The sequence below is a fragment of the Vanellus vanellus genome (genome assembly GCF_965231255.1).
Source record: "Vanellus vanellus genome assembly, chromosome: 8".
NCBI lineage: Eukaryota > Metazoa > Chordata > Aves > Charadriiformes > Charadriidae > Vanellus > Vanellus vanellus.
This window is the reverse complement of record NC_138913.1, coordinates 27,689,067-27,708,077: the sequence shown is the minus strand read 5'-3', so window position 1 is coordinate 27,708,077 and position 19,011 is coordinate 27,689,067. Positions and strand designations below refer to the sequence as shown.

Here is a 19,011-nt window from a genome sequence, read left to right as displayed (position 1 = left end):
AACTACACATTGTCTAAATATTCAGCCGTACAACACAAGTCAACATAAAAAAAAAAAAACATTTCTTTTGCTACTGCACGGTCTTCTTTTTGCCACTTCACAATCTTCTTTTGTTAATGGAGGAAATGCAGAAAACTTAAGCAAACCGCACCACTACAAAACCCATGCCAATAACATTAACATTACAAAGATGAAGTCTCCCTGCTTTTCCAAAAAGTTCAATTGGATTAATGATCCACTGCACAGCTCCAAAAATTCAAACCATCATACACAGTAGAAGCTTAACAGCTAATAGTATTAGTCCTTGTACAAAGGAAAAATACAGATAAGTTAAGCATACTAAATATTATGGGAATGTTTGAATTCCGATATTTTACTCCTTGAAAATCAAGCATTAGAAACACACGCATTTCAAATTATGCAAGCACAGTTACAGCACACCAATCCTAAGTTTCTTAGTAGGGGTACCATTTTACAATGCAACTTAACTATCAATTTCTTGAACTGGTTGTGCTTCTTCATAAAGTAATATGTACTTGTTATCTATTTTATACTGGGTAACACTGCCAACCTCAGTTCTAACAATGGTGATTTAAGTTTGTGCATGGTAATTTCCATATTTATAATGAACAATTAGTAATGCAACATATTAATATAAAACCCAAGAGAGTACTACCATACGACAGCTGAAGAGCCGTTTTATCAGCTTTGAAATAATCTCTAAATGCAGCTATATTTTAATGTCTCCTCCAATATTGAAAGTTCTGTTTTGAATAAGTGAAACAGTTTCAGTATGTCTCAATGCATTGAAGAGTGGGCAGCTATTCTTAGAAATCCACCTCAGCTGCATTAATACCTCTTTCTCTCACTGCATGATGTCATCTGTACTTCTCATTGGTAATATAACCCTCATTGAATAACCTATTGACCTTTGTTGTTTTATTTTTTATAGCTCTAATTCTAATTTTATTCAGATCTATTTATGACTTTTGTTAATAGCCTTAAATGGCTTCCATAAAATACATAAACCTGTTACTTTGGCAAAAAAAGTAAAAATACCATAAGCAAAATGCACTTCACTCAATTCAAATCTCCCTTCAACTTTGTATGATTCTGTTGTGGTTCTCTGTATCTTTTCTCCCTGAGGATACAGAATGCCATTATACTGGGGTCACTATTACTAGTGGCACAGATATTGTTACTTCTTACATGACCTCTTGCATGTTACTTCGTAGTCAAGTATAATTTTTCATAGAATGGTTTACATTGGAAGGGACCTTAAAGACCACCCAGTTCCACACCCCTGCCCTGGGCAGAGAAACCTCCCACCAGCCCAGGTTGCTCCAAGCCCCATTCAACCTGGCCTTGAACACCTCCAGGGATGGGGCAGCCACAGCTTCTCTGGGCAACCTGGGCCAGTGTCTCACCATCCTTCAGAAATTTTCCTTGACAACTTTTCTCAAGGAATCCATTTCAAGGAAGTGACTGTTTAAAGCACTGCTTCTTTAATTCAGCAACTTTGCAGATGTAGTAACTGTGCAGAGGAAGCTGATGGCTCATACTGGATGCGCGCACCCTCCATGTTACCACCAGACAGCAAATTGTACACACTGTGCCACAGACACATGGAACCTGCCCACTAAGTTGGCCAAGGGGAGAGGCTGCAAACACAGGACTACAGACCACAAACAGTTTCTCCTGAATCACGGAAAGGCTTTTTACCTTCCATGACTAGAACTGAGACAGCATCATCTATCTCCTGTGCACTTTAGGATTGCTATTGATCACTGTGCAGAGGTGTTATATGTTGTAATAATGTCACAGCATTATTTCAACTAGAGAAGAGAAAGACTGAAAGGGCCTATACAAAATTGGATGAATACGCTTTAAAAAACAACAAACTGTGCACAAAACAAGATATAACATTTCCAGGCGATAAAACACACCACAGACTCAGTGGCTTCAAAATATATACTTACAGTGGGAACACTAACCACTTATAATAGTAAGCCCTGCAAAAGAAAAGTAACAACAAAAATCTCCAAGAGCTTTGTAAGATGTGTCAGCTCTCAAGTTTGAGCACCAATCAACCTTTAATACCGGGAGTTAAAGAGTGTACTCTTTGGATGCCACTTGTCCCACAACTACCTTTCCTCCTCTGAAACAGAAGGTACTAACCACTGCTGGAAATCAGGGAACATCATCCTACCAAATACTACACTCCTATGGCCTCCTGCATATGGCGATTCTGGTATTTCTATAGGAAAGGGAAGTTTATACAACACGAACAAGGCCACTGCATAAATGGTACTCCACCTATAACAGCCCACAGTCATTTAAACACTACTAATGAAACCAAAGTACTCCCTAGTAAATGGACTCCTGAAATCCAAATTCCTGAAAGTTGGTAATAAATTATATACTATGTAATATACTAACTATACTATATAGTCAGTTTTAATCTCTGGCATCTTTATTCACAGAAGCTACACAGCCAATTTTATCCCTTCTCTTTGGGACCACTTGCCCAAACTGAGTAACCTGCAAGAGAAATGATGGGAAAATTGCAGCTCGAGACTAAAGTCGATGGATATAAAGTAAGCCTGCTGTCTCTTGCCAAAGAAGGATTAATCGTGGGACCTTAAATTCATGGTGACTGATTAGCATCTCTCAACCACACAAATTGGAAAAACAGTAACCAGAAGAAAGATTTATAAAGGCATCAAAATGAAGACTCTAGAATATTTGCACTGGAAAGTATCATATGAAAAAGGCAATGTAATCTTTTGCATTAGCTGAAAGTCGATAGTTGGGATCAGAGCACTGGGAAGTAATTTTGACTGCTGAAATTGTCAAGACAGGGCAAGTTTAATAAAGATCTTGCAAGGATGGATGACAATTACAGAATTGCTGGATGGGCAATATTTCTTTCCCTAGATATCATTCAACGTACATTTCATATATCTTTCTCCCCACTTACCATTTAGATCATAAGAAATAATCGACTTCTACAATGTCTCTAAGTGCAGTTTTTAATTGTCTCAGAAGTGTTAGTGACAAATCTCTGTATGAAAGATGATAAACAAAGACTGAAGTCAAACCTTAAAGACCACATTATTTCTCACTGCTCAACCTGGGTCATGTTACACTTCTGTAACACTTCATTTACCATTCCCAGAAGAGAGCTGCCTGAAACTAACCAGAAATTACTCACGCCAATAAAAAAAAGTTTATCTTCTGGGGCTGGCTCTCAATCACATAGGAACACTGAAGCAAATCTTACCTCATTGGAATCAATAGGCATTAATCATTAATCTAAATGGAAGCAGTATTGGGACAGCTGAAGCACCTCCAAATAGACATTGAGACTCCTAAATCCCATCAGGGCTCCTAACTTTCTAATGATTTCTGTGCTTGAAAACATAAACACTTTACTGAAACCCAAAGTCAGGATTCTAGAAAGAAGCTAGCCTAAATACTTAGTTGAATTTCAGCTTTCACAGCACATACAGGAATAGAAGACACTTTTATTGACTTATTCCCCAATTCTTGCTGTTGCACGGACTCTACATTGCCCAACTTTTGCCACCTATGATGCAGTATTCAAAACCCAGTATCTTCTTAAAAGACATAGCCCTGATTGATCCTTAGCACAGCTTTAGACAGTGAACTCTTACTGACTGAATCAGCAGGAATCCCAATGAAACATGAAAAACATACAGCCTCATGCAATTAAAACCTTATCAAACAGAGAATCACAGGCAACTGTTAAAAAGAATTCTAATGGTTCATCTAAGTCTACCCTCCTACAACAAAATCAAAACCAAGTATCTGTCAGTTCCCAAAATACGTTTGAATGCATTCTCTGAAATCTCCCTGCAATGTTAACTCCTCACCATTCACCTGACACACAGTATACATAGGAAAAGTGTATTCTCCTGTTGCAGTCCAATTTTTTAATTGACCTTCTGCTTATTAATTTACATACTAGAATATAATTGTTAACCTTACTTTTGTCTTACTTATTTCATGCATTGCTCCGATTTTGTCCAACATGCTCCTACAATTCTTGAATATTTACCTTTATTTGATTTTTTGTGTTCCATTTTGATTTTTAAGCCATTCCATAGCGGAAGATCCAAACAAGTTGTTCTCTTGCTATAATTCCTATTCCTCCTTTGAGGTAGGTTATTTTGCACTTAAGTCTCGAATATAATTTTTTGGAGCAGGAAGCTCTTCATTTTTTTTTAACTTGGTTGTGTTTCCCACGCAGACTCATGTATCTATTTTTTCAGTATAATCTCTTCCTCTTTTGAACACCATTATCGTTGTTCTGCCCTTCACTTTGCTCTCATAGAACTAGGAATACTATTATTCTAATGATTGAGCTCTTTGCCATCCCAATAATGAGAATTACCTCTAGAGAAGTGTTTTCCATTTGTGTTCTCCAATCTTCTTGTATCAAAAAATCATCACCATCACGTTGCAAGAATTCACTGGACAATCCTTAACTTGCTAATTCTACTCCTTGATGACACCTTGCTAGCTTAAGTCCCTTCATCTCACAACCTACTGTACATCATACAACTCTATATACTGATTAAAAAACAACAATGAAGCTTTTGTATTGGGCCTTCTTGTTTTGATGTTTCATAGTACGTGTCTACAGCAGAACTTCCCAGCTTCTCTCCCCTTCTATCACTGCCTAGACATTTTCAAGAATGATATTCTAGATTTCAGAACAAATATACATGTAAATGTTTCACAGGACAAGGATTTAGTGGCAAGCTCTTTTTCCTTAATTATCAGATCTTGATTTTGCTAAAAATCCTTCCAAGAATTTTTTGGGGGAATTAGATAAAGACTAGAAAAGCCATTACAGAGAACTGTTAGCCCCACTGTGAGTCTTAAGCAGTATAAGAAACATATAAATAGAACAGGTTTCCATAAGACAGCAGAGAAAATAAAGTAATTTGTTACTTGTCATCATGAACAGATACTTGAGGGTAGAAACATGTTTCTCTATTGCAATGTGATGTTACAGCTGAGAAAATCTGCAACGAAATCTAGGATCTGGAATGGAGGAAACTTTGGTCGTTACAGTCCTTTCATCATTCTTATGGACCTTTTGTGCTCTCTCCTCCCAATGCCTGACTGCCACCTACAGTTCCTACTCTGTGCTCATTACATGTCCAACGATGGCATGTACACATAACATACACAGTAATTAATTGAGACAGAAAGAGGCACATTCACAGGGACCGCTACTAAAGAATTTCGATTTTACCTCCTCCATAATGTAAGGTCCAGAAATCTGTTATTGTTCTGGTTTACACAACTTAAACATAAACAAGAAAACACTTTTTTCTCACTGTCATTTGAAAAATTAGCTGAACTGTTTCTTTCAGAACCAAATTCAGCCTAAAGGAAGACATCTCGCCCAGTATAAAAGCCTCAATATAATCTCTTAATGTTTACTAAAATGGAAACTGACTTCAACCAACCAGTAATGTTAATAGTGCCAATAGCTACAAGGAGTATCAATAAAGGTCGTCAAAAATGTCAGTAAAGCTGGGAAGACTTACTGTTTTCACTATCATTGGGCTCAACTGCACGAAACAATGGAATTCTAGTATCAAAGCCTTGCTATTTCTGACACCCAAATTCAAGGATTATTGTTCCATTTTCAGAGTGAGCAATTCTGTATTACATTTAGAATTTCAAAGTTCTGAATGAGATTAAGACATTGACAATTTCATCTGTATAAGTAGTGTTTCATATAATTTGAACTGTTCATCTCTTAAAAAAACAAAATGTTATTTGATCCCAAAGATAACAGTGAAGGTAATGACTCCCTCGTTACAGATCAAGGGAAAAATACACTGAAGACTGTCAGAAATTTTTACAAAGGGGGACAATGATTTGTGTTAATGACAATACAGTTATTTACCCTTTCTGCAAGAAATAAGTTCACATTCTTATACTAAAGAGTGATAGAAACTTAACATCTACTATAAAGAAACCAAAACCTACGAAATTCCTAAGCTCCAATAATGTGTGAGAATTTGCTACGTGCTTAAACTATCCTGAGTGTCAGAAGAATAAAAAAGGGAAAAAATGAAGAATACAGGAGTGACCCAAAGAACGACATACCATTAAATCTGATTGCTGTGCCAGACTGCAAGGTGATGTACTACAGAACTGGTGGTCCCATTCAAGAGTTGATGTTATTTTTGTGAAGTAATGCTTCACAACCCCCTGGGAGCTCCATCAGGCATCAATAAGTAGCTAAAAGTCATTCATTTCTGCAACACATTAATTTTCAAAATCCTATAATGATCTCCTTCATCTTAGTTCTTACAGAAGTTGGTATGCAATAATAAAGAATTTCTATTTCAGTTTAAAAGACAGGAAAGCAAAGACAGCAAAAATGGTCAGTTTGGTCAGAATGGAATGAACCTATCAATAGATCTTTCTAAGCGTTGGTGTTGACAAAAATGTGCTAAGTGGCAGATAGAATTGCTTTGAAAGAAAGAATTATAATGGAGCAGACAAAGTTTGCTGGTGACAATTATTTAGAACAGCTAGAATTAAAGCTGACAGCCAACACCGCCAAAGCATTGCACAGTAACGAAATTGATAAAATGGCAAATAATGTTCCTCAGGAAAAAAGCATGCTAATTCCACAAACAACCAGTAGGCAAAGAAGTGGGCCTACATAATTTAGTACATCAAAAAATAGTACGTTTCATGTGTCCAAGTCTTAAAATTTTGTTAAAGAAAACTTCCTTACTCTTGAGTTTAAGGCAGACAACACTGGTTTGATATAGCTCTACAGTATTTGCATTTGGAAGCTGTAAGCTGCTTTTCCTCTTGATGTTAATGTCACTGACTGAGTAACAGAAGCCAAGTAATAATCAAAGCCACTGAACTTGCAATCTAGTACTCGTACTGAATAATTTCACAAAATAGACCTATTCATGCTTTGATGGCTTGAAGAAGTAATTCTCACAAGGCACCCACCTTTTTGTCAGATAACTTCAGACTTGAACAACAGCAAATGACATGAACATGAGTAAAAAGCTCAGGAGCTTTTGCTACCCCAAAGGCAGTGCTTTGTTCCTGTAAAAGTCTTAATGCTTTTGTGCTTGGAAAGCACATCCAGCAGCCGCACCCGCACCCGCGTTGCCTCAGCTCACTCTGGCTGAATGAGAAGTCTGTGACCAAGGAGGACACCTATGCTTGAGGAGAGAGGGGAAAGTACTGACTCCAATGTGTTCTTGGGCTTATGCTCCTCCAAAACTTTCCACCTATTTACTTAGTTCTGGGTGAAAGATTAATTTCTGTGAGCACTACTCATTGCTGCAGTCTCCTGCACATATGCTGTAAGGCAATGTTTGTTAAGAATAACATTCCTTGTGGATCTGATGGAACAAACACTAACGTGCATTTTTGTACTCGGTAACCAGCACTAGGTGTTAGGAAGAGTGCAAGTACAAGTAGTCACCATGAGATCACTCTTGCATTTGGCACTAGTTTGGGTTTACCTGAACTGCAGGTTCACACTTTGACTACTGGATTTAATAGCTGTTAGTAGATCTATCATCTCTTAATTCATTTGTACTTTTCATATCAACAAAATGGTGCATCAATGAAATCTGCTGTTCAGCTCTATATTCCTTAAGAAGGTACTGCATTCTATTTTTAAGTGCCTAATCATTTGATTTGGTACACCTGGGATATTTTTTTACAAAGAGTGAATAACTGTTCTTCTATTTGCCATTCTTTTCCCCATTGCTTGGGTTTTTCTCTCTAATTTTGTATATCCTCTTAGAAACGGGATGGTCAGAATTGCATTCAATGCTCAAGATGTCTGTACAATGTAAGTTTGAGAGAGGTATTTTTTTTCTTTGTTTCTAATACACACACACATAAATTCGTCCTTTATTTCTAATTTGTAACATGGCCTCTCAGAGCACTGCCAAGCAAAGAGGTTATATTTTTCAATTTATTCACAATGATAGTACCAGTACCTAAAAAAGGACTACAGGAACGATGGGGAGTGTAGTAACAGGACGAGGGGTAATGGTTTTAAACTGAAAGAGGGCAGATTTAAATTAGATATTAGGAAGAAATTCTTTACTGTGAGGGTGGTGAGCCCCTGGCCCAGGCTGCCCAGAGAAGCTGTGGCTGCCCCATCCCTGGAGGTGTTCAAGGCCAGGTTGGATGGGGCTTGGAGCAACCTGGGCTGGTGGGAGGTGTCCCTGCTCAGGGCAGGGGGGTGGAACAAGATTGTCTTTAAGGTCCCTTCCAACCTAAACCATTCTATGATTCTATGACTGCAGGCTCAAGGATCAAAACCTTAGTTAACTACGGCTTGTCACTGTGTATGTGGAAGCAGACTTTGGCTGCACTCCGTAAGAAGTTATTGAAATCCAGCAATATAAACATAAGCAGTTTGGAGGCAGAGCTGAACATTAAATGTAAGACACAACAATGCAAGTATTTGAAACAAGTCCATTTAGGTATATTTACTCTTTCAGCGTGCTTTTATCAAAGACTGTTTTCACATCTAGACCCACCCCTCACCTGCGCAGTTAACATGCAACCACATGAGCTTCTCTCTGTGAGGAGAGAGGCCCGGTGCAGCCCTAAGCTCTTCCCCTCTCTTGGGTGTGGATCTTATCTATGTGTATAAATAAATAAATACCTGAGGGAAGGGTGCAAAGACGAAGGAGCCAGATGTCAGACGCTTCTCAGTGGGGCTCAGCAACAGGAGAAGAGCCAGACAATCCAAACACGAGCACACCGATAGAGCATAAACGTGTAAGCACTTCTGTAGCCAAGGGCAGAGTCAAAATATTATTGCCGTTGGTAACAAGAGGCCACAGGTGAGGTAACTGTGGCGGGGTCGGTCCTGCACAGCCCTAGTCCCCGGCTGTTTGGCCAGTCATCAATGCTTTACAAGTACCTGCTGTGTGAACTGAAGCTCTACCAGGTGTCTCTTGTTAAAATGCACAGCTCAGGTGTGGGATAATATAATAGCAAAGGCCTTGAAAATATGCAAGCTGTCTGATAAACTGATTTCAGCTGAGAAAAATAATGGATCTCTGTTCCACCATACTGGAAGAAGCTTCATATACTACAGATTCTTTATTATGCATTCTTCTGCGTAGCTAAAAGGTTTAACCCACCCATTTTGAAAGTAATAAACAGATAATTATTATTTTAAAACAGGCAATTTCTTCCTGTTCTGTTTCCTGTGATTTTTATCAAATGTTTGTCTGTGCACGGTCAAACTCACAGCTACTTATTTTCCTTAGAAGTCTAGAATTTTAGAATAAGTAGTAGGATTCCTGTCAGCTAGCCCACACCTTTCCAAAGCAGGGACAACCAGATCAGGCTGTCCAGCTGAGCTCCCAGTACAGCCCAGCATGGTGACCCCACAGCCTCCCCGAGCCCTTATGCCTCCAGTACCTGACCGCCTCACGGCAAAAATGTCTTCCCTTATGTCAAACCGGAATTTCCTGTGTTTCAACTTGTACCTGTTAACTGCAAACCTATTACTATGGATTTGCTTGAAGGGCCCGGCTTCACCTTCTCTCTAGTCTCTCATTATTTGAGGAAAGTGGTTAAGATCTCCCTTTGGCCTTCACATCTTGAGATTGTTGAAGTCTGTTCTCTCAGCTTCTCCCTCAGGAGAGCCAGGGCCCCACCTTCTGCAAATCCAGGCGGACTCTTCACCATATCACACTTATCCACATTTCCTGCTTCAAACAACTTCAAACTCTCTTTCACAGCAACCATCCACATTCACTTCAGAGCTCATCCAAGGATATTCACTACGGAAGTCCCTCCTTCCTTCTACTTCCTATGAATTTGCTTGTCCCACCTGCGGGTTCACGCTGACAGGACGCCTCAGCAGTGACCCACAGATACACCGTCGACCTTCAACACCCCTTTCATACACGTTTTTGCCAAAGGATATTTTCTTTACCAGAGAAACTCGACGTCCTGTTAATCAATGTCTAAATTTCTCCCGATACATAACACGAAACTCCATAAAACATGGTACCTCCGCTTACCAGGAAGTTCGGCGGCAAAAGAGAGCCCCGAGGAGGATTATGTAAGCCAGGCTGCCCCCTCCTTCCCTCAGCCTTTCTGCTCCCCCTGGTGAAGTACTGACCCTTTCCTCACGCCTCTGTTACTCTCATTTCTAGCCCTATGTCTCAGTGTTTCTCAGAATTGGGAAAGAAGGGAAGATGAAAGAGAAGCCCTAAAAAAACAATTTACAAAAAGAGGAGTAATTATCTAGAGATCTTCAGCTGATGTGACAGGCTCCAGACCCCACAAAAAATAGTATCTCCTGAGAAAGAAAACAAAGCAACAACAAAAAAAGAGAGAAAGAGAACCCTCTATGGCACCCTTCCTCCCTCACAGCAACAGGCCAGGCCTTCCACCACAGGTCTGACGGAGCTCGGCAGGCCGAAAACACCGGTCCCCTGCAGCTGCCGAGGGACCGCCATACTGCCACGCTCTGCCTCTTGTCCCTCAAGACAACTGATCTTGCCTTATTTACCTCAAGGGAGCCACTGTCAACTGCAGGAGATCTTTTCAAACACGGCTCTGAAGAAATACACTTGACACAGGCCTGCTACAGTTTTATGTAAACTGCTTGCTGCTGCAGTACGTGGAAGACATAAAAGCAGCGTCGGCCATTTGCAGCACCTTATCAGCAACAGCACCACCAAAGAGACCAACAAGAGCTCCAGGCTTCCCAGAGCCCATCCTTCCTTTTCCAAGTTCCCCAGTCACTGGGCAAACACTGACTGGTGTCTGCCCATCTCATTTATTTGGGGTGGGGGTGGGGCGGGGGGAAGAAAAATAATAAAAAAAATGCTGTCTCAAAGGCTTTTTGTATCAATGACTCTGTGCCTGGATTAGCGAGTTATAGAGCAGAGACAGGATCTTTATTTACAAGGGATTTACAAATTAAAACTAGTTGAAACCCTATAGAAAAAAGCCCTTGAGGCTTTTTTTTTTTTTATTGGAACTTGGCTACTATGGAAAAGTAAGAGGAAGCATCATATTAAAAGTGAAGTTAAAACAACACAACAAATAGTTGCTCAACATCTTTTGGCACGGGTAAGAGAACAAGAGAGCACAAACCAGAGCCAAAATCAGTAAAAGTCCGGATATGCTTGTAAAAAAAAAAAACAAAAAACAATGCAAGAGGGAACCATCACCTCTGAACTGAGAAAAGATAAACTGCTGGTAGGTCTCATGAGAAGGGTAGAGAAAAAGCAATACTACGGCAGCTCTGAGATCAGCTTTACCTGCGTGGAACGGCACTTGGAGATGCAAATTGAAGCAAGAGAACACACACAGATCACAAGTGTTGACAAGACAAATAAAAGTGGGAATGTGGAAAAGGGAGCAGAAAACGGAGAAAGCTCAAAATATAACTTGCTTCTTAATAGTGGAGGTCTAGGATTTACTAAGGAGTATTAAAGAGCAAAATGTAAAAAAAAGATACAGCTATGTAAACTTAATAATACTAGAAAACCAAAACTTTACATAAGTGATAAAGCAGCAAGTACTGAAAAGAGTGCTGAAAGACAAATAGTAATAAAAAGAAGATGAAATACAAGAGGGAACGAAGAGTTTGAGTACATTAATTAACACAAAGATAGTGGACTCAAGGGGAAAAATTAATCAAGTACCACTAAGGAAAAAGGAAAGCAGAAAAACACAAGAGGAACACTGCAAGTAAGGCAGGTTTAATTCGGAAGATGGCTTAAATCCTTATTACAATCTCCTCTTGGATTGTTTTGGATCCTCCACCTTACAAATTTTAGGATCAGAATTAGTTCAATCAGTGTATTTAGCTCAAATTAAAAATGGCCCTGTAAATACAGAAAGTAGTATCATGCCAGTAATACTATTCTTTGATGCAAACCACCATTTTTGCAGCCACAGAATAAAGCAGCCACCTTACTCCTCTGGTTATGTCTTACAGCTTGGTGGAAAACTCTTTAAAGTGGGAAAAAACAAAGCAATACTTGGGTAAAATAAAATATTTTAACATAACCTACAGCTAATATTTTATTTGGTAAAGAGCATTTAGTTTTCTCAGTATTTTGTAACAAACCGCTCAGATTTTTTTTCTCCCCCTCCTCCCCCCCCAGCTTTTAGCACTTCAGGCAATCTTTCCTTTTAAGGTTTCTCAGCACTCCTCTCCCACTATCAATTTAACATGTGTGGAAGTCTTAATATCAGGTTGTCTTTACTGTAATATGCTCACATTTTTAAGTTTAACCATAATACTGAATTTTCTGTATAGTACCCGTTTTTTTCGTCATAACTACATTCTCAGCTCTAACTCCATGACAACACAGACTGCCTAGTAATTGCTTTGTTGTCCTTCCCACATCAAACTTTCCTTGAAGTCCACAATAAAAACACCAAAGGGTGTTATAATATGGATCAACTGGTTGACGAGACTATTCAAAAAATGAGTTACGTTTTTTATTTATAGCCCTGTTCTGCAGTATATCCTAGCTCTATCATTCTGCAGCAACTTAAAGCAGCCCCAGAACATACTCATCAGATGAAATGAGTATACTGCTATTTTGGCTGTTGAAGCAAAGCTAAACCACTGGGATGTACTCCTGTCCACCTCTCTCTTCCTGCTTCCTACGATCTTCTGTGTAGATGTGTGCTCTCAGAACACGTTCCTTTCTTGTAATGTCTGGAATCCATAATTTCCTCCTTTTGCCTTATACTTACCTGCATTTAAAGGCACAAGTTTACCTCTTCATTCCACTGTTACAGATGTTTCAGTTTCCCCTTCTTGAATTTTCCTTATTAATGAGATCTCATTCATGTAATTATTTTTTCCGTAGGATTTTTAGTATTGTTTTGCTGTTATTACAGGCTGACAAGAACTAAAAAGAAATGCACAGAGGACTGCCCATTTCATACTGCCTGCCACCTTACATTGTTTCCATGAGATCAAAGTCTCAAAATACCTAAGGGTTAAATGCATTTTTCAAAACAGCGCAATCTCTTTCACTGTTTCTAATCAGAATGAACTGCAAGCTTTGCTCAACACCGGCAGGCAGAGAGGAACACTACCAGGGGGTGAGGAGTGCAGATGCTCGCCTTCCCCAAGAGCAGCTTGTTGCCTAGTCTTCCTTCAGAGCACCAGGAAACATTAGCCACTTAGTAAGATCAATTCTGTGTGTATTTTCCTGAAAGAAAGTTAGGGGATATCCATCTGTGCGTTCATCTGTGCATGTTAAATCTAAACCCAAGCCCGGCAGTTTATCTCCAACTTGTCTCACATCTTCACAGCTCAGGAATTAAACCTGGTCCATAGCACTGTTCTTGATTTTATAACCTACCATGATGAGAGCTAAGTCAATGCAAGTAAGCTCTACTGTATTAATACTGTATGCTATGATAACTATACTTTACAATTACAACAGTGTACCATACTAATATGCATCACATTATACTGTACTATACTAATATTACTCTAGTACACAGTCAAGATCAATTAACTTAGTCGCTTTGAATATGTTAAAATTCTTCCTTCCTTCCCCAACCTCTGATTATTTTTTCTCCCTAAAATGTATTAAAGGCCTCTGTAATCACTGACTGAAGTTTACTAAGCTTCCATTCAAAAGCACTGTCAAAACTAAATCCAAGTTTAATTTTATATCCCAATTAAGGAGGTAAAGGAAATAATTATGGCATTATATACATAATACACAAAGCAGGACTACAAAGTAATCACTGGCCAAACTATCAGACAGACAGAGCAATAAAGTAATATACCAAGGTAAAACAACTGACAATTTTTATAGGCCACCCTGTCTTTCTCAAGACCAAACAGCTTATACCCAACAGTTATGACTGTACCCTGATAACACCTTGCGAACTGCTGAACTCAGCCACAGCTCCTTATCAGCAAACTGTTTACATCAAGGGCTGATGTCAATGCAGGTATCTCAGAAAGTTAGGGTAGAAGTTGGCTGTCACAGTTGAGTTAGCAGGTAAGAACCACGGGACCTAAGAATAGGTCATAAATACCATATAAACGTAGTGTCACTCTTTGATCTTAATTGATGCATTTTTAATACAAAGAAATAACTGCAATGAAACGAGAAAGAGTGGAGACAAAAGAGTTATGAGAAGTCTCTACAAAATTCCATGTGGGACCGAGAAGATGTATATGGAATGATTCGTTATGTCTCAAAAGCAATGCCAAGGAAGTAGCCAGTGAACAATCAGAGAGCTAAAGTCATTTTTCTACACAGCATATAACTGAAGTATACCACCACTGTTACAGGCTACCATGGAAACCAGAAAAAAAAAAAAAAAGGGGAGGGGGTGTTAAAAATTAGATGTCAAACAAATTTGAAAGTGAGAACACCCTTCACTGCTATTAGACAAAATGGTTCACAAGAGCTTATAATGAGCCTGGGCCGGTACCTTTCCTGTTTGCAACATTCTTCTGTAAGCAGCTACAGGCGGACCAGACAGACAGGACGTACAGAGTGTTTAAAAATCTTTAGAGCTCAAGTGTACTCTCCCACCACCACCAAATCAAAATAAATTAAAAAAAAATATCTCTTTGACAGAAGTATAAGTAACTCCAAACGTGCACATCATAAATTAAACTCTAAGTCATGGATTTAGTTAGAAGTTGTCAAAAATATACTCAACAGTGAAACATCGTATGATATAAGGGAGAATAAGTTGTATTCTGCATACGACACCAATAAGCCAAATTTCTGCATCAACTATAAACCTCCACTATCTTGATACTAGGCCCAGAAGACTGGAGTCTCCAGCAAAAAAAAGCCACAAAACCCCAGAATTACATTAATAACAGATCTTATTAAGAACTCTTGGATTTTTGAGTCTTCACCATAAGGAAAAAACCTAGCTGTCTAAAAGGCAGGCAGTGAGAACACAGGAGTAACAGCAATCTTTTGTTAACCTCAAAAGACACTCTTTTCTTGAAATGCATCTCCCTCCTCGTCATCAATGAAAAAAAAATCACTTTGAATGGCTAATTAACTAATCAGACTTGAAAACTATAAGATCAAAATCAAAACAGGGGGCAAAAAATGGTTTGAATCGACACAACAGAAAATTGCCATGCATTTACATCACCACAAATTGAAATTCCACTACAACCACCAAATCCACAAAACTATTCTCAGCCAAACTATTTGGAAAAAGGGTATTTATTTCCAACAAATATATGTACAATCTCCTGTTATAGTTCTCAATTTAATAAAAATAATGCTACTTAGCAGCACTGCTAGATCCCTCTGAAATGTTCTTATTATACAATCACATAATTAAAGTCACTTGCACGATATTCCATTTCCCTATATAGACCATGCGATGTATTTATTAATCAGCTTTGGTCTCCCAAAATGAAAATTTGGTCCCTTCTTTTAATAGTTGGCCATACAAAAATTGTTTCCTCAGCTTTTGTGCAGACCTGCTTTGCCACATTACTTTGTTCTTACATTTTAAGAGATGCCAGTGCACTGCAACTGTATGGCTTCCCTTTAGAGAGAATGTAGTCTCTTCCATTTTCTTCTAGATATCTTATTTAATTCATTAATTTTATTGTTATCCACCTTCCTGGACTCTAAAGTATTACTTCCACCTCTGACCCCAGGGGCAAATTAAACCTCTGTGAAACTCCAGTCTGTCCTCTCTCTGGAAGAAAAACTGACTTTAATGAAGGTTACATACCTTTGCTGGTAGTTCAATGATTTTATTCCTAAATTGTTTCTAAGTCCCGGAGTGTGATCTGAACAGGCTGTGATTCTTACTTCATTAGTTTATTTCAGGATCTCCTTTTTGGATATTTGTGATAATACTTCCAAAACAATTTTTAGGACGTCAGTAGATTAGGGTTTTTTGGTTATTTGGGGGGGGGCTGCCGGGGGAAGGGGCTGGTTCTGTACCTGGTTCTGCATCTGGATGACAGAGAAACTTTTGGTAAGAGGGACTCTGTAGTTGCCCCTTTTACAGCCCTGCGTAGTTGTGTAAACAGAAGCTCAGTTCAATTTCTAAAACAAAACGGTAATTTGATTGAGCTGCAGCATGTAAGTTAAAAAATATTCACAACTACTCTTAAAAATGCTTGACAGAATTTGCTGCATTTCATATAAAACTGTGCAAACTCTTAACGGCCTTCCGTTCAAATAGGTACCTTCTTTTCTCATACACCACATCTCCTGTGACCATTTATGTATTTAGTATCCTTTCGCTTGAGATACCTATCCACCATCACCTGTGGTAAAGAAATGATACAAAATAAATCATTGAGTCTTTCTGAAACTTCCAGTATTCATTAACTGCTCTTTCTACACATTGATAATCCAAGCAGATTATTAAGTTTTAGGCAGTTATCTTATTTCCAACAGTTTAAAGAACTTCTTGCTATCTGGTTTCACTAGATTTCAAGAACAATCACTGCATAATGTCAACAATTCTTTTTAAACCACTATCATTTTTTCTTAGAAATTTGTCACCGCTACTTCTTATCATGGAGCTACCTGCATTACCTTGAGGTTCAATTCATACAGTTGGCTAAATAATCTTGATCCAGGAGTTTGTCCTGGGAACAAACACGGACAACAGGAAATGCATTCTTGTCATACTAAATTAGATCTGAAGTAAAACCAGTTTTAGTGGTTTAATCCTTGTAAATTTGGGGATCTGGTAATTTCTAGAGTCTAAAAAAAAGTTTATTTCAAATAACATTATTATTGGCTATATCTATGAAATTAAACATATCTACAGTAAGTTTTCATTCCCAAAGGCTGCTAAAAGTATTTCTAGGCCCTTTCCCCATTCTCACAGTTTCCTAAGTCACAACAACTTATATAACTTATCCAGAACACTTATTTCAATAATGATGAAATAAACAAAACAAGTAGTAGAGATTGTGTTAAATCTGACAAACTACATTAAGGGAATCTCAAAAGATGATGTCATGACTTTGTAGAAGCTTACTTCCACAACAGATGGTGCCTATTAAACTCCCCAGACTACTCCTGAGAGAAAAGGCTTTGTAATCAGTCAAAGGGGTTTTAAGCTCATAACTCCGGAGTTCATCCCTTTATGAAATCAGGCAGTTTCGAACTGAAATACCCAGGGCCCAATGCTACAGGTGGAGAGCACCAATACCAGTTGCCCTAAGCTGAAATTTAAGCTAATGCTGTTAGCAGCAAGAAGTGCAAAACATTTCTACTAATGTGCTTGCTTCTCAGTTGATGGGTTATTCAGGGACCGGGTTCAGCTCTGCTAAGGGCTTCTCAGTTCCTGATTTAAACAAGGGCACAGAGACCGCTCCTCACTGTTCCTGTGAGATTTGATAATAGTTTTGTACAACTCCCTTTTCCACCCTTCCAGGTACCCAAAAACGTTCCACCAAGCTTCTTACTCAACGCAATTAAGGAAAAGACGACAACGTAGAGGTGAAGGCCATTTACACCAGTTTCCCTGCAATGCCTTTGACCCTAGCAGTGCCCCAAAATGCCGTAACTTCCTGTTAAAAAGAGGTAAAATATTGTAAGCCTTGGCCGGTCACTGTTCAGGTTGAGACACGACTGAGGCAGTATGAGCACATTGACACAGAGAGGGAAAGAAGCAGGTACTAGTGGAATGTGAGCAGGACTGTGTATGCTCAGGAGCCCACTTTCCTTTTTCCACATTTAGATGTATCTTTCGCACCCAAGCTGCTCTTTTTCTTCTATATCCAGCTACTGTTGAATGCTTGCGGATTAGGAAAATATTGGATTTGTTTTAACCTTGTGCCAGAGAATAAGGCTTTTTCATTAGGATGTAGACGTTTTTAATCATGCCTGTCTTTTTCTCTTCAAAAGTAATTACTGAAGTGTGTACTAGCATTGCACTTAATAAAATAAATCTATGACTTCCTTAATGCAAACGAGAGAGAATCGTAATTACAGCGTTTGCTGAGAGAAATATCATTTTGGGCATTTTTAATTCCTACCCTTGGTGTGGAAAACTCTGACTCAACCTTCAGCAGAAATTGCATCTTTGGAAAGACTAAAGACAGGAGGAGCCTTCCTATTTGTAATCCAGTAAGAAAGTGCTAAGATCTAGTGGCACTCAATTGTTTTTCATAATTAGTTTCTGTCTTCGCAGAAAGTACCATCTATATCACCCCCCCCAAAAAAAAAATCCAGCAATGCATCTAATGCATAGGTAGAGTCAAACTCACATACAGGCATAATTGGCTCACAATTCTTAGAACAATACTGTAAAAAAAAAAAATAATCAAAATAATGTTTTTTCTTATCTGCTTAGTACACAGGTGTCCCTCCTGTAACAAATCTGCATTATACGGAAAAAAACCCTAACTATCAAGAGGAAATGCCACAGATCTGGCTAGTAAGACAGCAACTACTCTGAATCATTAACACCAAGAGGTATTTATTGCTCTTCTCTTAAAAAAAAAGTTGTCGCATTAAAACACCATCGATCTGAGAGAGACTTCTCAAACAGTAACTTTGTAGTCACATGAGTAATACCACTTTCCAAATCGATATGTATGTAATTAAATGAATAGGGTGGAAAACAAGTAGTAATATTTGATAGCCTTACACAATTTATCTCCGATAAGCAGTGCCAAATATAATTTTACAAGCTATGAATTTACTCAGTAGTACGCAGGAGTAGAACAGAGACTTTGTTCCACACTTACAAGGAGTGCTTTCAGTTTCAGAAGAGATTTCAACATGTTATACAGAACTGGCAGTGCAGAACTTGCTCGGAGACTGTAATTTCAAAGCTAATTCGTCTTTCCTTACATTACACATTTGCTCTAAAACATTCTAGTATCACAAGTTCTGCCAATTATTTCAATAAATTTATTTTGAATTATTTGAATGTTTATATTAATTCATATTAATAAATTAACAGCTGATTTTAAGACAGCTTATATTT

The 19,011-nt window shown here is 38.5% G+C and overlaps 1 protein-coding gene across 1 annotated transcript in view; it reads right to left on the bottom strand.

Annotated features, from left to right (window-relative positions):
- STAG1 (STAG1 cohesin complex component) overlaps positions 1-19,011 on the bottom strand; it is a 157,939-nt gene that overhangs the window by 96,527 nt on the left and 42,401 nt on the right. The window lies entirely within an intron of this gene.